This window comes from Protopterus annectens, chromosome 2.part2 (genome assembly GCF_019279795.1).
Source record: "Protopterus annectens isolate FY-2018-M chromosome 2.part2, PAN1.0, whole genome shotgun sequence".
In the NCBI taxonomy this organism is placed as follows: domain Eukaryota; kingdom Metazoa; phylum Chordata; order Ceratodontiformes; family Protopteridae; genus Protopterus; species Protopterus annectens.
This window is the reverse complement of record NC_056730.1, coordinates 873,188,707-873,209,269: the sequence shown is the minus strand read 5'-3', so window position 1 is coordinate 873,209,269 and position 20,563 is coordinate 873,188,707. Positions and strand designations below refer to the sequence as shown.

The window sequence follows — 20,563 nt, the reverse complement described above, 5'->3', positions numbered from 1 at the left end:
TCTGTGTCTGTCTGTGTCTGTCTGTCTGTGTCTGTCTGTCTGTGTCTGTCTCTGTCTGTCTCTGTCTGTCTCTGTCTGTGTCTGTCTGTCTCTGTCTGTGTCTGTCTCTGTCTGTCTCTGTCTGTGTCTGTCTGTGTCTGTCTCTGTCTGTGTCTGTCTGTCTGTCTGTCTGTGTCTGTCTGTCTGTGTCTGTCTGTCTGTCTGTCTGTGTCTGTCTGTCTGTGTCTGTCTGTCTGTGTCTGTCTATGTCTGTCTGTGTCTGTCTGTAGGATTGCTCTGCATTTCAGGTTGTACCGGGTTGTGGCGTACCGTGCATATGTGTTGTGGGTGCATAACAATCGAAGGCTGGGATTTGGTAATCGAATGGTGCTTCCCGCTTGTGTAGTGTCGCGAATTTGAGCACAGTTTCCATGTGCAGATGATGATTCGTACACAGGATTTAAACCCTTTGAGGGACTATGGATTTTTTCAGAACACTGACATGTCTATTCTTACTATAGCTGTGCATTTCTGGTCTCAATTGACAAATACTTTTAGTTTTCAAATCCTGTATACACTACCTTGTTTTTGAAATTGAAATTTGTGCACTAATAAAGTGTGTGAATCATTGACTTGGATACTTAATGTGTCATGTGTACATCTGTCTACGATCGCCTTAAATCAACGCTGCTCTGAGAGCAGAGTACGTACTTGCAGCTGTTTTCACTGTTGTATATCATGATGGTGATTGTCTTTTTATAGCAATTCTTCAGCAGCTTTCAATCCTTGGCCAATGTCCACCTGTGCAACTGTTGACATCCTTCCCACCATGCAGACAAACTAAGTGTATTTTATCCTCTAAGTGTTTTTTAATTCTGTACTGGTCCGGTCACACCGCCCATGCAAGACTAATGAATCCCTAAAGTATTTGTCTGTGGCAGAGTTACCATATGATCACTATATGCCAGTCTGCATCATTTCATTTATTTGTAGCACAAAGTGTTTTTGTGGAGGGGAGAAATTCACCTGAATTAGTACTGCTGCAACATTGCTCATGTAGAAAAGTAGATTTTTACAGTGCCCCAGAGTAATTGTCGACTTCCAGGTGGCGTGTAACGGCTGAAAGCAAGGATACACTATGAACGCAGAGAAAAGGTGGATGAAAGTGACACTGACAAATGTATTGCATGACTGTCACATGACGGCAGCCATTATTAAAGTTGGATATTTCATTAAACATCGATTGTAACCGTTGAAGTCTTACAGGTTGTACCAATATCATGTAGTGTAACAAGCTTACCATGAATTAGTTGTGTGATTCCTGTATGATTTGATATAGTAATTTCTATTTTTATTAGGTGAACATCAAAATGCCATCCTGCTTTGCAATCAACTGTAGTATGCGCCAAGACAATCTGCCACAGGGGGTATCATTCCATCGGTTTCCACGTGATATCAACCTGTGTAGACAGTGGGTAATTAACTGTGGTAGAGATGTTGGTAGCATACCGAAGTTTGTTAAGGAAGTATTGGGTAGTGCAAAGCCACGACATTTCCTCTGTTCTCAACACTTTGAGCAGAGCCAGTTTCACCTTGACTACCAGCAACAGCTACTTCCTGATGAGATGAGGCCCAAGCGACCTATTCGGAGATTAATAAAAAGGGGCAGTGCCATCAATTTTCTCTCTTTCGAACAGCAAGACACGGACATCTTCAGTACATCGGTTGCAGCAGAAACAGCAGCAGAAGGTGAGCACATCAGTGGAGCACTGAAGGGTTTAATCAGCCTACTGACATTTGCTTAGTGAGATACTGGTACTGCATGCATTTCAATTTGCAACAGTTAACGGATGTACTTTTTACATGCAGCTTATTGAAGACCTTCTGAGTACAACGCAGCCTACATTGCAAGACCTTGTGACAGAGCAACAGTCTGTGCAACGCAAGGTTAGTGTTATTGTATTACCTCTTCAGCACACAAATGATTAGTCAACACTCCGGTGAATGTAATTTTAATAAGACTTACTTTTTGTATCTGTTGCAGCTACTGAATCAAAGGGATGCAGATAATGATGCGTCAAGACACATGGTGGAAGACCGAATGGAAGACTGTCAAGCGCATCAAGAATGTATGGAAGTAAGTTTTGATGAAAAGATAGAGTAATATGCGAGTGTGGATAAGCATTCAATCTACGGGTTGTGTGATGGTTGTCTGAGTAATGGTGAAAATTACAAAATTGTAATGGAGTTCATTGGTACTCCCTTGAATATATTGAGTCAGGATCTCAGCGATCAAAATGCTTATGCTGTTATTGCAGAGATAGTGCAAGTAGTTTACTTTGTCATTAGTCAAGCATTGACTGATTAACACTTCTTATGTGATTGTAGGTTCAAGCAACTGATTACTATGAAGAGGTAGTCGAAGACATGGAAGTATACGCAATGGAGACTGGGATTTGCAGTCACAGTACAGTCGCATGCCAGACAAAGTTTCGCCAAAAGAAAGGTAGCAGCATAGGTATTCAAGTCAAGCTAAAGGACCTTCAAACAGTACCACACACTATGATTGATGCAGCTGTACAGGTTCCAGAAGTAGGAGTCTCACCACTGTTAGACCACACATACTTTAAAAAATCGAGGGATGTACAAACAGAATTGAGTGCGGACGTACCACAACAACACAGTTTCAATAATGCCAATCATCGCCTGAGTGAGAGTAGATGTCACAATGAAAAGGACGAAAGTTGCACTGAAGAGGCCACATGTAGCTCTAGTGCATACATTGCTGCGGAGATGACACATTGCAGTACTCCGGTCAAGCTACAAAAGGACGTCCATAACATGAGCATGCATAGCAGCTCCTCAATTTCTCAGTGGACCGATGATGTGGAAAAGGATCCAGAGTGGTTGTACACTTCTGACAACTTGTCTACGTCAGAGATTGAAGACACAGTGCTGGAACAGGATGAAGACGAGAAGATGGTAAGTGAATCAAAGTTCATTGTGTTTGAGTCCTTCCTGGATTGCGTGTTGCTAAAACTGACCTGTCCACAATGGCACACACCAGCAGTGGAACTGAGGAAAGTGAAGTTGGGATCCTATGTCTCGGTGAATGCTTCATGCATTAGTGGATATGAAGTTATGCATTGGGAAAGTCAACTTTTAATAGGACGAATGCCAGCTGGCAATCTTCTACTGGCATCATCTGTACTTTTCAGTGGAAGTACATATGCACATATAGCATGATTTAGTGCTTATCTAGGACTAGTTTTGCAGCATACTTGGACACAGCATCAGACTCGTCTGCTAGAAGATGCAATGGGTAAGGAAGTAAGGTTAGCTAGAGATGGCCGGTGTGATAGTCCAGGTTATTCTGCCAAGTACTGCTGCTACAGCATGATGGACCTGGATTCTGGATTGATTGTAGATTTCTGTCTGGAGCAGGTCTGAAGAGGTGTATCCTCGGTGGCACTGGAGAAGAAAGCTTTTAAGAAGTGCCTGAAAAACTTGATGGATAAAAATGTTAATGTCAGCCTTGTGGCGACAGACAGACATCCTGGGATAAGGTTATCGATGCGCACCGAATTTCCTAAGGTGGATCATCAGTTTGATGTGTGGCATATGACCAAAAATTTGACTAAGAAAATCACTGAAGCTGGGAAAAGGAGAGGCAAGCAAGACTTACTGCAGTGGTGCCACAGTATTTCAAATCACCTGTGGTGGTGTGCTGAAACGTGTGAAGGGGATGAAGTAGTACAAGAGGAGAAATGGTTGTCATTGCTCTACCATGTAACCTTCAAACACAGTTGGGATGACGGCAAGAAGGTTTCCTGTTGTGGACATGAAATGCCACTCATCGATGGAGATGAGACAAAGTGGCTGGAAGAAGATGATGCCTGTCACAGTGCATTGAAGAGAATTGTTGCAAGCAAATTTCTCATTAAAGACTTGAAGCACATCACCAAATTCTGCCACACTGGCGACCTCGAGGTGTTCCATGCATTACTATGCAAATATTGCCCCAAGTTTGAGCACTTTAGTTTTGCAGGAATGAAAGCAAGAATCATACTTGCCATCCTGGATCATAATGAGAACCTTCATCGTGAGCAAGCAGCGGTGAGATTCCCTAAAAAAGAAGTCGGCTGCAAAGGGAGAGCTAAGGTATCGCGTGGTGTACCCGAAAGCAAAACAGGAATGGGTAGCCAAACCAATATTTGAGAAAAGAAAGTTTGACTACATATATGACCTGATGTTGGAAGTTATAAAAGCTAAGCGAGGGATCTTGGAAACACAACCCATGTCTATACCTGACATACCAAAGAATATTGCTAGGTGTGAACGTCCTGAGAAGACTATGGTGATTGCTAGACATATTTCACGATTCGGTGAGTGTAGTAAACCTCCAGGTTGAAACAGCACATTTACTAATGTGGACTGGGTAAGTAAATTTTTTTCAACTAACCGAATTAGGACTAATATTATCCCCAGCTATTGATGGTACTACCCCTATACCATTAATAGCTCACTGCAGTTAAAGTAAATTTAACTGCTGTGGTTTTAACGACAACTAGAATATGCAAGATCACCCCTGATTGACCAGTTAAGTGACACACATTGGGATGCACCCGGGCATTCTGTACCACTTCAGAGATCTTACTGGAATTGGACCGCACGGGGCATACCTCAAATTAACCTGTTTGCCTTTTCCAACAGGAAATTAGGCTGGCATTGCAAAAGGACAAGGGAATAAAAGGCAGTGATAAGCTATGCCATCTCCACGTCTTGGCAGGGGAAATGTCTGCATGCTTTACCACCCTTCCCATTATTTCCAAATATGCAGCTGAAACTAAAGCCAGACAAAGGATACATCTTTAGGTTGACTCACTACTGGCCAAGACAGGACTGGTTCCCTCTTTGGTCAATCACACCAAGTTACCACACTCAGTGGACCAACTAAACACTGTAGTGATCAGAGATGAACAAAGGCAATCTTGCCTATTGAAGAGGAAAATATTTTCCATGAATTTTACAAAGTTTTTCGAGACACATGAAAGTGACATCCGCCTAATCCTGTATTGTGTATTAATGAATACAGACAGGTGCATAATGAGTTATAAACTGACATTTTTTTCGATATCTCTGCTTGTCGCAACCTGAATGCACCGTTATACAGACTATCTTCAGAACCTTCAGGAAAGGGGTTCTACGTTTAAGACACCATATGAAGCGGACACCTACATGGGTTGTTTAACTAGAAGTAAAAAACTACTGAACAGAGCCCCCTGTGAGAGATGTCAAAACCTCACCTAAATGTTTACACATGAAGCAATGACATTTGATGGGCAGTAACCTTGGACTGGAGGGTCTCCCATCCAGTCGATGTAATGCTTCGATGTAATGCTTTTGGTCAAGACCAATCTGTCCTTCATGGCAATGGTAATAGACCTATTCCGCAACCTCTTATCCATACTGTGGATGTTCACAGACTAATTGGGTTTTATGCCCATATCAGAGTGTGTAAAAGAGTTGAGGATTTTGTCTTTGCACCCCCTGGCTGTGTGGAAAAGTAGTGGTCATACTACACATTTCAGCCTCTTTTCTGCAAGATAATTACATTTGGCTACCTGTACCATGGAAACACATTGCATGGAAGTAGTACCGCTCACTACAGAAGATTGATGGACTCTTCAGGAGACTTAAGAATCGTGGCACCAATGATATCATTGAAGTAGCTAGTTGTTCCTTAGTTGAGACGTTAGGTAAAAAACGCAAGCAGGACAAAATCACAATGGCCAGAGCCAGATTGGACCTGGCTGTCCTCCACCTTTTCCTAGGGAAACATCTAGCAAACAATAGCCTTCTTGGTGAGCTGCGGAAGGCAACCACGTGGAATAGTACAACAGTGGAACAGGAGGACATCGAAGTTGTGTGAATTGTTACCAGAAAGATGTCCATGTCTTCCATGTTGCAGTATTTCTTCACACCCTCCCCATCCTGTGATTGTGCACTGGCTCCTGTGGGTGGCAGTGGACAGACTATGCCTTGTGTAGGCCTGGCTCCGAATGGTGATTCTGTTAGGGCTGGTCAGTGTGGACAAATTTTATAGCCCATGTTCATAGAGCTACACAAAGTGCTGAGGCACGTAGTACAGAAACATCGGAGTAGTGGCCATGATGAAGGCGAAACATAGGGAACCACGTGTCAAATAATGCAACATGGCAGAGAATGACAGGTTTACAATTTTACAAAATGATTATGTACAAACTGGATGTAAAGAGGTACAGTGAGTTGATCAGACATGCAGTGGGTGTCTCCTCCACAGGTGGTGACATAGTGTCGAAGATAATGTCCATAGATCCTGCTCCTTAAATGTGTTAAGGGTAGGTGACTGTTTGCGAGCATCTAACCAATATGACAGTTATAGGAAGGGTTAGGATGCAGGCATTATTGTCTAAACTAAGTGTAGTTGCCAAATAAGAGGATAAGAGCAAGGCCTAAGGTAAGGTTTGTAATAGAGGACATGCAAGTGGTGTCTGACAAAAGATGCAGAGGACAGGACAAAAGGCAAATGGATATGCTGTAGTGACCCCCAACAGGAACAGCCAAAGGAGTACTTCCATTGCCATTTCAATACAAATTAATCCATTGCCATTTATATACTGATTAATCCAATCTTTAATGAACAGTGTTTCTAAAGTTGGACAGACTATCAGTGAGTTAGCACATGTAAACCGTAATAACTAAGAATTGATGTTTGGTTACTTTTTGATTCATGCAACAATCACTTTGTCTCGTGTTCAATGCAATGTCTAACATGGTGCTACAATGAATTCATGTGATGTTAAATGCAGTCTACAAATGTGTTATGCATGGTTTGTGATGTGTAATGTTAAGGTTTCCTGACTTGATGAATATAGTTAACTGGATGAATGGTTCTTAAGTTGTTAATGGATGGAATCGATAAGCTATGTAAGGTAGAATTGTATTACTGACGGTGTATGGACTGGCTATTGCATGCAGTCACTGTAAATGTATCTTTTTGGCTTGAACTGTGAATGTTATGATTACAGTCCTGCACATTATGCACTTGTAAAGTGGCATGTTCAATGGAATAACAATCCTTGCATGAAATAGTGAAGCATTCAGGTATGGAGTAGCACTGAGGGAAGCAGGCAGTAAAAGTAAGGCATAGTAGTGTGTAACAAGTTGGTGCGGTTGATGAAACCCATGTAAATTTGTTGAGCAGTTGAGGCTCTGGGCAAATGCTAATATTTTATAGAATGTGTACTGGTATTGTGAAGTGATACTACATTTTTCTGAAATAGTGATGTGTATGTGTGCTGTTTGACCTTGGTTATTTTTTTTAATTCTATCGATTGGCATAACTTGTGTAAGATCTGTCATGCTGTGCAGATGTAGACCAAGAGACCACTACTCTTGTGGAATGTCTTGTATTAGCCTGGATTTGCACTAGTGGTTGTGTGAAAGATGGAGCGGTATGAAGTTGTGTATGATTCCTTTTTATTTGGAGCTTGTACAGTGTGTCTAAGGACTGGTCCTTGGTGAATAAATGTCGGCATTTAGAGTTTTTTTTTGCTGGGCAAGCGTCGCATGCATCTGGAAGCCTGTTACATGCAGGGGTGTAATGCAAGTGGTGATGTGAGTGGACCAGGCTGTAGACGGAAGTATTGTGGTGTGAGTGGACCTCTGTGATGCTGGCTACCTTGACGAGGTACAGAGGCTTTTCACAATAGTGCTGTGGGAATTGCCACTTTTGCACATTGTAAACCAAAAGCCAGCTTAATCTTGTTTGTCTTATGATGGATCAATTGACTTCTGGCACATTTTGCAAAATTAAATGGTAATTGATTACTGTAGATTTGTAAGGTCCATTAAAATGACAACTGTTTCACAGGTGACGGATCTTCATTACGCTGCAGTGTTAATGTATACAGACGTTAGAGAGAGAAATGGATCGAGCGCATACTTTGTAAATTGAGATACTGTAAAAGCAATAAATGTAGTAAAACCATGCATACTAAGCAGTGAAATTCTGAGCACTCCAACATATGATGTAGTTGCCCATTGCTGGAACTGTGAAAGTCCAACCAAAAAAGCAGACTATATAATCTCACAATTCTGAAGAGGCCTACCGATATGTAACTAAGTACAGTAATGGCTACAAAAAGTAAGATGATAAAGTTGCAGTGACCATGCGTAGACAGTAACTGCATGTTTTTGCATAAGCCGATGTCTGGCACAATTAAACAGTGCAAAAATTACAAGTGGTATGCAGTACCATCAGTGTTTTTTTTTTTTTTAAATATGGACTCAAAAAAGCATGTGGGTGCTGTCATGCAAGTCTGAAATAGTTTTTAGATAGTGTATCATTTGTTGGCCATTTAAACAGGAAGGGAAAATAAGTGGCAGATTGATGCTTTGCAAAGCAGGGATTATTGCCAGTGCTATGTAGCTTGGTTTTAAATTTGACAGGAGTAGTGCAACAAAAAAAGTCTCCCACTGTAAGGAGGAAAAGGCAGACAAGCAAACAGTACATTACTCTGGTCACCTGCTGTGATGAGCTGTCAATCACATGCATATAATGGGTCAAATTACCCTTGGCTCTTTGACAGCTAGGGAAGGTAGGTGTGAAGTGGGAGGGGAGATTCCTTGAAGAGCTAGATTTCAGCCTTCACAAAAGAAAGCAATTTAGCATTTCTAAGATGAAAGAGCTAGAAAATGCACTTTTCAATTCTGTTCTGTAGCATTTGCACTGCTTGTGTTTCAAGTGGTCATTGAAAAAGGATAACTATTTAAACAAAAGTAGGGGATTTTAAGACTGCAGTGAATGCCTGTTAAGTCAATGAAGTCACAGCAACTTAAGGCAAAACGTGGCAGATCTGATGCAATTTTTTGGAGACAAATAATGTATTCTGGGATACTTAGAGGCAGAGTAAACAGTCTGAATTTTTTCAATATGCCAGACCCCATGTGGTCAGAGTCAGAAATTGCATCTAAAAATATCTAAAAAGCTCAAAATAGTCTCAGAGTGCTGTTAAAATGTAGGAAACATCAAACCATGATGAAATTAATATGTTTTTTGAGTCTGAGGGCGCGGTTGTCCTTTAAAACAAACTTTACAATGTGTGCAGTGTAACAAGTCTAGCTATGCTCTGTACTGGAATTTGGCTTCAACATACGAGTAGCTGCACCATCTATAGCACGAAGATTAAACTGCATCTATAAACATTCTGGATTAAACAAAGGCTCATTATTCAAAAATGAACACACTGACTTGGAAAGCCCAACCAATGTGGCCATTGTAAATTGAGCATATACCAATAGAAAAAAAAAGTCTGGCCATTGAAGTAGCATTTTTATGGCCAGACTTTCTATTGGTATATGCTGAGGGTCAGACAATTTAAGAAAAATCAGGTTATGTTCTGCAAAGCAAACAGAAAAACCTAACAGATTTTCCTTATATTTTTGTATGGTCCCTCATTTTTTATTTACACATTTTTAAAGAGCAAAGTCATCTCTTTCCTCCTTTGCTTCTCCTGCACTGCAACGATAGGTTCCCATGCTTGCACAGTGCATCTAATTCCCACACGCAATACTTGCACAGTGTATCTAATTCCCACACGCAATACATCAGTCTAAGGAAGAGAACACAGGAGACCAAGTCCCTTTTACAGATGCATTTAAGAAAGGCAAGCCATTTCTTTCTTAAATAATGTAATTTTATAACAATTCACTCCTGTTTGTGGGTATATCAGTGTTTACCCACAGTTATCACTCTGGCTTTGCCCTTGTGATCAAACCACACCAACCTTGTGTAAATCCTGAAATTTAAGCAATAATCCATGACTGTGTGTGGGTTTATTTATTTTTATTTATTTAACATTTGTTGACTGGGAAAGTCCGACTAGGTTCCACAGATCCTACTTTCAGGGGAGGCCCGGGGAGAAATGCTCCAGAAGCATGTCTTTAGAATGTGGGAGGAAACCAGAGTACCTGGAAGAAACCCACGCGAACGCAAGGAGAACATGCAAACTCCACACAGAAGGCACCCCAGCCGAGAATCGAACCGGAGAACCTCTTGCTGTGAGGGGACAGCATTAACCGCTGCACCACTGTGCTGCCCACCGCCCCTGAACTGCTTAACATTCAAATGTAAGAATTCTCCTTATGTTTTCACTGTGTAGTACACCTGTACTCAAATAAGCACTTACATTAAAAGCTCTGTTTTTTTTTTTGTAAACATACTTGAGTGGTATACATACCTCTCAACTATACAGATGTTAACAGAATGCCCAAATCTTTGGTCCGTTTTTCATAAGACTGCGGTTTTCTGGCAAATTAGTGGCAAATAATTAAAGACCGAAGTTAGAAAATAATGGCAGATTTGAGTTTCAGACTTAACAGCCTTCATAAAATTCATGCTAATGCAAAACCGGTTATTCTACCAACTTTCTAAGTTTGTAAGAGTAATATTTATAGGTTCATAGGTAGGTACTAGGCTATTGGCCCAAGGGCCTACGCAAGTCTAGCCAGCAAGGTACCATAGCTTACGCCACCCAAGAAAGTTATTTTCCTGTGCCACTGTTCAGCAGAGAGACAGAAGTGATCCCCGGGGTGTATTTCCTATTTCCCATCCACTCATCAAGATTTTTCTTGAAGAGTGCTAATGGAAGAATTTTGCTTGACATAGATGGGTAGCTTGTTCCAGAGTATAGGAAGTCTCGGACAGGAATCTATCCCTCCAGCGTGTCCTGTTTATTGTGGCGACAAGGTTTAGGTCCCTAGAGCATGTAGTTGGAGGGATTGGGATTTCTTTAGGTGTAGCATGTCCAACAGCTCTGGGTGTGACATAGCTTTATACGTTAGGCAGTGATCACCTCGGAGTAGGCGATATGCTACGGAGTAAAGCTAGAGTTTTTTTGAGGCGGACAGTGTAAGGGCATTTGTTTGAGGCCAGTAATCCTCTTTGTGAGGTACTTCTGTGGCCTTTCCAGCTGCTGCAGATGTTTTGTGAGGTACATTCCAAAAGGGGCGTTGTACTCTATAATGGGTCTAATGAGTGACTAGTAGAGGGGAACAATGACCTCTTTTTTTCCTGGATGAGAACCCTTTTATGATGAGGTGTGCCACGACTTCCTGACTACTGTGGCGATGTCACTATCAAAGGAGAGACTACTGTCCACCTGGGTCCCAAGGTCTCATCACGCATTCAATGTTAAGCAGATTGCTGCCTATGTGGTAGTTCATGGGTACAGAGTTTTTACCAAAGGGGATAACACTGCACTTCTTGGCATTGAGCTTGAGGCCATGGCTCTTGACACCAGGCATCTGTCTCAGTGAGGCCCTTCTGTAGGATGTCGACCATCATTTGGGGACTTTACTATGGCTCCTAGTTTGCAGTCATATGCGAACTTTGACAGCCAGAGGCCTTCTGTGTTTGGTATCTACTTCTCTGAAGTACAGGCTAACAGGAGAGGTCCCAGGATGGAACGCTGTGGCACTCCACTCCACTTGTCACTGTCATTTGGAGTCAAGGCAACTTTTACAGTGTGGGTTCTGTCAGTGAGCCAGTTGGCAACCCATCTTGTGACGTAGGGATTTATACCTAGTTTAGTGAGTTTAGCTATAATTCCAGAATGGGGGATGGTGTTGAAAGCTTTGGTGAGGTCAAGACAGGCTGTGTGAACCACCTTACCCTCATCCACGGCTTTGGTGACTGCCTCAAAGAAGTCGATCAGGTTCAGGAGGCATGATCTGCTTTTCACAAACCCGAACTGGGTGGGATCCAGAGTTTGGAGGTTACCAATGTCTTTGTTTGCGAGTTCCATGGCCTTGCAGACCAGGCTCATCAGGCTAATAGGTCAACAATTCCCAGGATCAGTGGTGGCTCCCCTTTGTGGAGTGGGATAACTGTTGCTGTGCGCCATTCAGTGGGCACAAAGCCTGATGTGAGGCTATTATTGAACATTGTGCTTAAGTGGGGAGCCAGTTCGTTCTGAAGTTCGTGTAAAACGCAGCCTGGGATGTTGTCCAGTCCCATGGATGCTGTGTTTTCTGCTTTAGAGTATGCAGCTTTTACCTTAAGAAAATGTTGCCATTTCTGGGCCTTTGTCCCACTTTTACTTACGGATTTGTCCAGCTTTCTTGCTCCAGGAGGTGGTATGGTGGTATACATGTTCAAAAAGGTAAATTCTTTAATTTTGTACAAGGGTGTGAAAGACTTCAGACTACGCCCAAATCTTCAAGTAGAGTCAGGAATAACGCTGCAGTTAAAGGACAACTCCACCATCTCATACAGTTTCTCAACCGCTGGGTTTCTTTTCTCCCTACAATATGGTTCCAGCATTGTGTAGGTACCAGAACCTTTTTTTTTTTTTTTTTTTTTTTACAAGCAAAAGGATGTCATGTCTTACCACAACGTTCCATCTGTGTTGCTGATTTTCTTTCATTCAGCACTTCCCACCCTCCTTCCCCCGCCAAAGGCTCCTGGGGGATACTCTGGGTCCAAAATTATTATTGGTTATGGAATGCCAGGCAGCTTGGTGCAGAGAGAGAAACTACCCCCGACTGCTTCCAGAGGAAAGCAATTGGGCAGCTCTTCAGGAGCGCTGATAGGGACCTAGGGATTCACTCTCTGGGCAGCCTTGATTATGTGGACCCCCTCTGCCTCGGTAGGAGCGTCTTCCAGAACCGTTACCCCCTCTGGACCTGGGAGGGTCACATGTGGCATGGAAAGGACACCAAGTTTTTTTGTACCACATTTTACCACTCCTCTGGTTCCTGGAAAAGGAATGTTGAAGATTGGAAAAACTTAGACCTATGGCAGACAAGGTCTTACCGTCCGGCTCGCACCTGGCCACAGTGTCCTTCATCTTGGGGCCAAAAAGGAAATATGCTTTGAAGGAGCAATCAGGAAGGAAGACTTTAAAGGGTCCGTGAAGTCAGAGGCACATCCAGGCATGGCGTCTCATAACTATGTCTGAGCGCACAGCTCTAGCCGCCCTTCAGTTGAATGTTGAAAGCAACCTCATGGACGAATTGGAGATAAAGTTGCCTTGCAGCTCGCAACCCTGGACTCTTATCCCTTACCTTGTCAGACACCAGTCCTGTGAGTTTTCCAGAGAGTTTGGAACACAAGTCTCTTTGGAGAGTAATTACTTGACGTGAATGTTTGATTTAAAACTCTTGATATGGCAGTCAGAATTGTGAATGGACAGACTAGAAATAGTGACACAAGTTGTGAATTTTCAAATTGGAAGTCCATTTTTGTGGGTTATGCAGATATGTGATATGCAGTATTTTTTTTTAACCTGACCTACCATGAGAAACTATGGTTTAATCTGTAATCTGAAAGGACCACCATACTAGATACACTGCTGATATTTTGACATCACCCACACTACTAAATCCTAGTTGTCAGTTGACTACGGGTCAGGTGGTCAGACGTGACACAGGGACAGACAAAAGGTTTATCCACAAGAACGTATGCTTCAAGTATTCTGCTCAGCTGAGCTCGACAGTTCATGAGTTTCAAATCCTTCAGAAGAGAATGCATTAAGCAGCAACATGAAGTTTCTAAATCTTGGAATTATTTTCCTTCAGAAGAGAATACATTAAGCAGCAACATGAAGTTTCTAAATCTTGGAATTCTTTTGCTGGTTAATTTAATGTACAACTTTTACCGAAATCTTCAATATAGAGAAGCCCTTTCAAAACCTACAGATCTAAAAGTTATGAATTTGCACTACTATGAAAGAAAGAAAGTACAGTTTTGTACCTACCATAAATGTAGATGTTAGAGTGTATACCCTGCTGCAGTCATCACACTTGGGTTATCCTGTCGTCAGGCGGTCTCGCAGTCAGCCCGAATTCCAAAGTCTTGGTCCGGCGTCGGTTGCTGTCGCTTCTTCCCTGACTTCAGTGCGCCAGGGGTATACAAGAGGCATCAGACGCCATTTTCTTCAGTTTTTCTTGCCCCAGATGTCAGGTGCCCCCCAAAAGGTGGTCAGTAGATGGTACCAATAATAAAAGTTTAGCACAAACAAAACATCCCTCCAGCTATAAGCAAATACACCACAAAGGTTGTTATCAGATTTTAAGGTATTGAAAGGTTTCAGTTAGGTCAGAGGGGATGGAGGGAGGGTAACTTGGACTGCAGCAGGGTATACACTCGAACATCTACATTTATGGTAGGTACAAAACTGTACTATGTTCATCGTGTTACCCTGCTGCAGTCATCACACTTGGGTTGAATCCCAAAGCTAAGGATGGGAGGTGGAGTCAAACAGTGTTAGAGGAGGCTAGAAGGCCCTGCAAAACTGCAGTGGTGAAGCCAGCTCTAGTCTTAGAGTAAAGTGGTAAGTGATGGTGTTTGGTGAAGGTGTGTACTGAACTCCAAGTTGCAGCTTCCAGAATATTCTTGGTTGGCACCCCCCTGAGGAAGGCTGTAGATGTAGCAGCTGCCCTGGTGGAGTGGGGCCTTATGCTTGCAGGAACTGGTTTTCCATGATGGGTGTAGCAAAAACGTATGCAATGTCCTATCCATTTGGAAATGGTCTGTTTTGAGATAGCCTTACTCTGTGATGCTGTAGCATAGGATACAAAAAGCTGGTCAGATTTTCTGAAAACCTTAGTTTTATCCAAGTAGTAACGTAGTTGCCTGTGAATGTCCAAGGAGTGCAGGAGTCTCTCCTTTGTTCTGTGGATTTGGGAAGAAGGTGGGTAAATGGATGGTTTGATTTAGAGCCACACTGGATACCACCTTTGGCATAAAGGAGGGGTTAGTTCGTAGAGAAACTCTGTCTTGATGAAAAATGAGGAAAGGCTCTACTGCCATTAGTGCCTGTAGCTCCGAGACTCTTCTGGCTGAAGTAATTGCTAGCAGCAGGGCAGTCTTCCATGATATAAACTGTAAATCAGCTGAGAAAGCTGGCTCAAAAGGTGGCAGCGTTTTTCCAGAACAAAGTTGAGGTCCCGAGTTGGTGTTGGTGCTCTCCTGGGAGGCCTAATGTTTTTGGCCCATCTGAGGTACTGCCTTAGAAATGGGTGTGAAAATAAGGGAGGATCCGTGTTGTAGTGAGCTGAAATAGCTGAGGCGTGGATTTTAATAGATGAAAAGGAAAGTCCTTTGTGTAACATCTCAGCTAAATATTGTAGAATCTGAAGTATGTCCGGCTCAAGGGTATTTTGGCCTTTAGCATGGTTCCAGGCGCAAAATCTTTTCCATTTGTCTGAGTAGGCTTTCCTGGTGAAGGGCCTCCTAGCCTCCAGAATGACATCCATAACAGCTTGTGAAAGAGGAGCTGGCTGGTTGCTCAGGTGATGTGCCATGCAGCCAAATTTAAGGTTTTGAGCTGGCTGTGTAGAATCTGGCTGTCTGGCTGTGTGAGCAGATGAGGGATTTGTGGCAAAATCCATGGTGAGCCATGTTCCTTAGTAGTGGGTACCAGTGCTTGCGTGGCCAGTCTGGGGCAATGAGTATCATTCGGGGTCTCTCTATCCTGACTTTCAGCAGCACCTTTGTGAGAAGAGGCAATGGAGGAAAGGCATATACTGTCATTTTCCAACTGAATGAGAGGGCGTCCACTTTCCAAGCTTGATGGTGGAATGTCCTTGTGCAGAATTTTGATAGCTGATATAGTTTTGGGGGTCTATGTCTGGGCGCCCCCATTTTTGAGTTATCATTGCAAATACTTGTGGATCCAATTTCCACTCGTGGGGATCCATGATGTTCCTGCTTAGGTAGTCTGCCAATGTGTTCTTTTTTCCTGGCAGGAATTGTGCTTGTAATTGAACTTGGTAAGCCAGTGCTGTGTTCCACAAGGTCATTGCTTGCCTGCAGAGGGTAGGAGTGTGTACCCCCTTGCTTATATACCACATTACTGTGGTGTTGTCTGTCCTTATTATAAGCTGTCCTGGATGTAAGCTTTCTGTACAGCTAGCATTTCTTTTTGATTGATGTGCAGATTCCTTTGATCTGCAGTCCATATGCCTTGAATGCACTGTCCTGCCATGTGTGCCCCCAGGCGTAGTCGGATGCATCTGTTGTCATAGTTTGCCTGGCTGGGGGTAAGGTGAAAGGCTGACCCTTGTTGAGGTGACATGCCTGTGACCACCAGAGAAACTCCTGTTGAAGGCAGGGAATGAGAGGTATCATTGTTTCCAAGCTGTGGCTGTGTTGAGTCCATACGCTTTTCAGGTACCATTGTAATTTCCTCATATGCAGTTCTGCAAATGGTATTAGTAGTATGCAAGATGCCATGAAGCCCAAGGCCTGCAGAATTTTTCTTGCAGGGAATTGGGTCTTTGCTGCCATTACTTTGAAGTATTGAGTTAGTTGGTAGTTGTTTATCTGGCGTCAGATAAGCCATCTGGGCCGTTTTATTCAAGCTGGCACCCAGGAATGTCACATTTTGTGAGGGCACTAGTTTTGATTTCTTCTCGTTTACTGTGTACCCTAGGCAACTTAGGTGTTTTACAAAAGCCAGATGTTGTAAGAGAGTGTCCTTGCTTTCTGCTTGGATGAGGCAGTCGTCCAGGTATGGGTATATTTGAATTCCTCTTTGTCTGCAGTATGCAATTACTGGTGCCAGGCACTTTGTGAAGACCCTGGGCGCAGTAGATAAGCCAAAGGGCAGTGCAGAGAATTGGTAATGGGTTGAACCTGCAATGAAACGGAGGTATCTTCTGCAATTTTGTCTGATAGGGACATGCAGGTAAGCCTCCTTGAGGTCCAACGTTACTAGCCAAGCCTTCTTGCCCAACATGGGAAGAAGCTGCTGTAGTGTTAGCATCTTGAATTTGGGTACTTGCAAGTAGGTGTTTAGAATAGAAAGGTCCAGAATGGGTCTCCATGCATTGTCCTTTCTGGGGACTAGAAAGAGCCTTGAGTAAAATCATTGGCCTTGCTCCTGTGTTGGTACCAGTTGAATGGCTCATGTCCATGAGAGCTGTAAATTTGTGTTTGAGCCTCTGCCCATTGATTTTGTGGCAGGTTTGGCATTCCTTTTAGTCTTGGCAAAGTGTGGGAATGGAATCTGTATCCTTGAGAGATAATGTCTAGGACCCATTTGTCCTTTGTGATGATGTCCCAGTTGTCTGCAAAATGTGCTAATTTTCCTCCCAAGGGAGCTGCCAAGAGAGCTTTGCTTGGCAGTTTTAGTTTTAAGTCATTGTGTTTGTCTTCTAGTAGTTTGGGGCCTGTCTTCTCCTACCCTCTGTGTTGCAATGCCCCATTGGCGAGGTTTGTAAGGGATTTGAGCTTGACCTCTGCCCCCTGGGCGTCTGTATTTACCCCTCTGTGGTCTGTCAGAAGCTGGAAAGGACCAATTTTTTGTTGGCCAATTTCTGCTGAAGCGTGGGGGTTGTACCTGTAAGAAATATTTGACCGTCTGCAGAGATTTTGCCTTATCCTCCATTTTCTTTAAAACCTCTTCTGTTTTAACCCCAAATAAGACATCCTGCTGTAAGGGTGCATCTAGTAACTTTGCTTTAACATGATCAGGCAGAGTTTGTTCCTTTAACCAAGCATGCCTACGTATAACAGACCCAGTAACAGCTGCTCTACAGGAAGCTTCCAAGGAATCAAATCCACATTGTAAAGTATGTTTGCCCACCTGTTCAGCTGCATGCAACAGATCCTGCATTTCCTTGAATTCAGACTGTTGAGGGTGCGTGCTCATCTTTTGTTTTATTTGAGACATTAGGAATTGCTGGTATTTCAGCATGTGAAATTGACAATTTAGTGCTCTCATAGCTAGAGTAGCTGAGGTGTAAACCTTCTTCCCCCACCTATCTAGTGCTTGGAGTCCCTTTCAGAGGGTACAGGATTTTTAGCCATAGAAGCCTTAGCCCCTTTGGGACCCTGGGAGATTGTCTCTGGGTCAGCAGCAGGGCTTTTGTAAAGGAATGTGTGTGTGTCAGGCACTCTAACATCTGTCTGGTTTGGCTGGAGCAGGAGGCAGAGAATCTGGATTTAGACTAGATTCTAAGTAAACATAATCCACAATGTCTAAAACTGGAGGAATAGCAAGTGGTCTGTGCTGGGGGAGTAACAGGAACTCTCGGAGCCTTTTGAGTCGGAGTAGTCCTGACCTTCCCAGTGGAAGCGTTCCCTCATGGTATGTAAGGTTTCCCCAAAGGAATAGTCTTCAGGTGGAGAAGCTGAGGGAATGGAATCTTCAGCATCAGAATCTTCATAAGGGGGAAATGAGTAATCCTGTTCCTCAGAGGAGCCTGAGGAGATAAGACACTTGATCAGAGGAGGCATAATTCTCCGCTTGTCTAGACCTTTTGTCCGGGGGGGGGGGTGTTGGGAACCCCTGATTAAAGAAATCAAATCTTCAGCCATTTTAAGCATCTGTTTCTTAGGCATGGGTCCTTGAACTGGGGACAGTTGTGCAGTCTTTTTTGGTTTTAGAGGAGTCTTAAGCTTAGCATAAGATTTTATGGTGAGAGTAGTCTGTCTGAAGACACCTTCTGTAACCGAAGGTGTTTCCACAGCACCGGCTTCCCCATCTGCAATGCTGTCGGTAGGGCCTACAGAAAATAGCTGCGTCAGCCTAGAACTCACTGCTTGAGATTCTGAAGCGGTCTGGGGTTCCAATTCTGCAGTCGTCAGGGGCTGCGTAGGCGCCTCACTGAAAACCGGAGAACCGGCGACTGTCCCAGCCGAGGCCTCCGAGTCTGGCTTGGATCTAGGCTGCCTGTCCTTATCTTTGCATTTTTTATGCACGCCGGTAGTCGGTTGCTCCGACGGCATAGTGTAATTAAATTTCCTATCGAAGTAGTATCGTGCGAAATCAAAGCATCGCTTTATAGTTCGCTTATTGAACCTAGCACAAAACCGACAACCAGTGACGTCGTGGTCTGGGCCTAGGCAAGGTATACAATAAGAATAAAAGTCCTTATGAGGTATTTGCTTCCCACAAGAAATGCAATTGTTAACTTTTTCTGACATCGGACTGAGGCAAGAAAAGGTTCCCCAACAGGGTACTTGGCTTTGAAGACTTCAGACTGAAATTCGATTCGAAAATCTCAGGTGTCGGCCGACCGGCACTTGCGAACTGCTTCGGGCACCGCGCGGCAAGAAAGACTGAAGAAAATGGCGTCTGATGCCTCATATACCCCTGGCACACTGACGTCAGGGAAGAAGCGACAGCAACTGACGCCGGACCAAGACTTTGGAATTCGGGCCGACTGCGGGACCGCCTGACGACAGGATAACCCAAGTGTGATGACTACAGCAGGGTAACACGATGAACATCTAAGTTTTGCAATAAACCATGGAGGGGGGGCACTCTCTCACCTGACACTCCATTACTCAGAGCTTTTGCCTATCTTCAGCCACTCACAGCTCCAGAATGTGTTCAGCTGCAACGTCACCTTGTCCTTCACAGGAATCAAGCCACAAACATAGACTTTCAGCTATTCACAGTCCCCAAACACTGTTCTCCTTCATGACACCAATTATTTTTTTACATCAGTTTCACCTTCACATAGTCTCCCCTTTCCTTCTACCCACTTTGCAAACCTTTGCATATTCTTTACAAGGCACTCAAGAGGGGGAAAAAGAAATGTCATTCCTCTTTCAGTGAAAGGCTGCTTCCTTGGAGATTTTTGGAATCTGCCACTTCATATAAAAGTTCACCTCCTTTAGGATTAATAATTACCCCCCAATCTAAAATTCCTTTTCATTGCATTGTTAGGTTACGAATACTAACTGCCATTCCCATTAGAAACTTCAACAAATGCAGAAAGTAAAGGACTTAATGCAGTTAAACATCATAGTTATTTGCTGCCCACACCTATAACTCCCCACTCTATCCCTGCTCCATTCAAGAACAGTGCCTTGTACCTCTCTTCCTCAATTAGCAAACATTGTGCACAGACACACCCCTATTTTTTTTTGACTCCCATTCAGTTACTAGTCATACAAGTCTATTGGAACCTTAAACACATTTGTAGGAAATCACACTGTGCAGTTCCAAGTAAGCCAAGCGCTACATACAGTCATCTGTTCCTTTTCAGATGTTACTTTTGAAGGCAACTAAAAACTTGAAAATGTATTACTAACGGAAAAACAGAGAACAAATGATACACTCCCACCACCCACTTAGTTATCAAACTTGCCTGCAAGAAAAGCTGCTCAACTTCGTGTGAGCAGGACTTCTATTAGCACAACCAAAGTATCAAGTTATCTGGGCTCAGTTATCATCCCTTGGTCCCTGCAATTTTGACAGCACTTCATTTAACCAGTACTTTCCATTCTCAATCCCCAACCTCCCCATTCTCAATCCCCAGCCTCCCCATAATAAAGTACATATCCTCCATATATGAAACAGGAAATCCAAATTGGTGTACATCTTCAGCTTTATTAGCTGCATTACTTCTTGTACCTGGTGTACATTAACACAGACCCTCTAGTTAAGGGCTCAGCGATGATCAATTTTTGACTTGGTAGAAAACGTTAACTGTTCTCAGCCCAATGGGCATAAGAAAGTCATCCAGGCCACTGTGCTAGCCCACTGTACGAAATACACAATGCATAACCAAACATCTTAGG

At 43.2% G+C, this 20,563-nt stretch overlaps 1 long non-coding RNA gene across 1 annotated transcript in view; it reads right to left on the bottom strand.

Annotated features, from left to right (window-relative positions):
* Positions 1-20,563, bottom strand: part of LOC122795831 — a 197,129-nt gene that overhangs the window by 25,588 nt on the left and 150,978 nt on the right. The gene's annotated exons all lie outside the window — the stretch shown is intronic.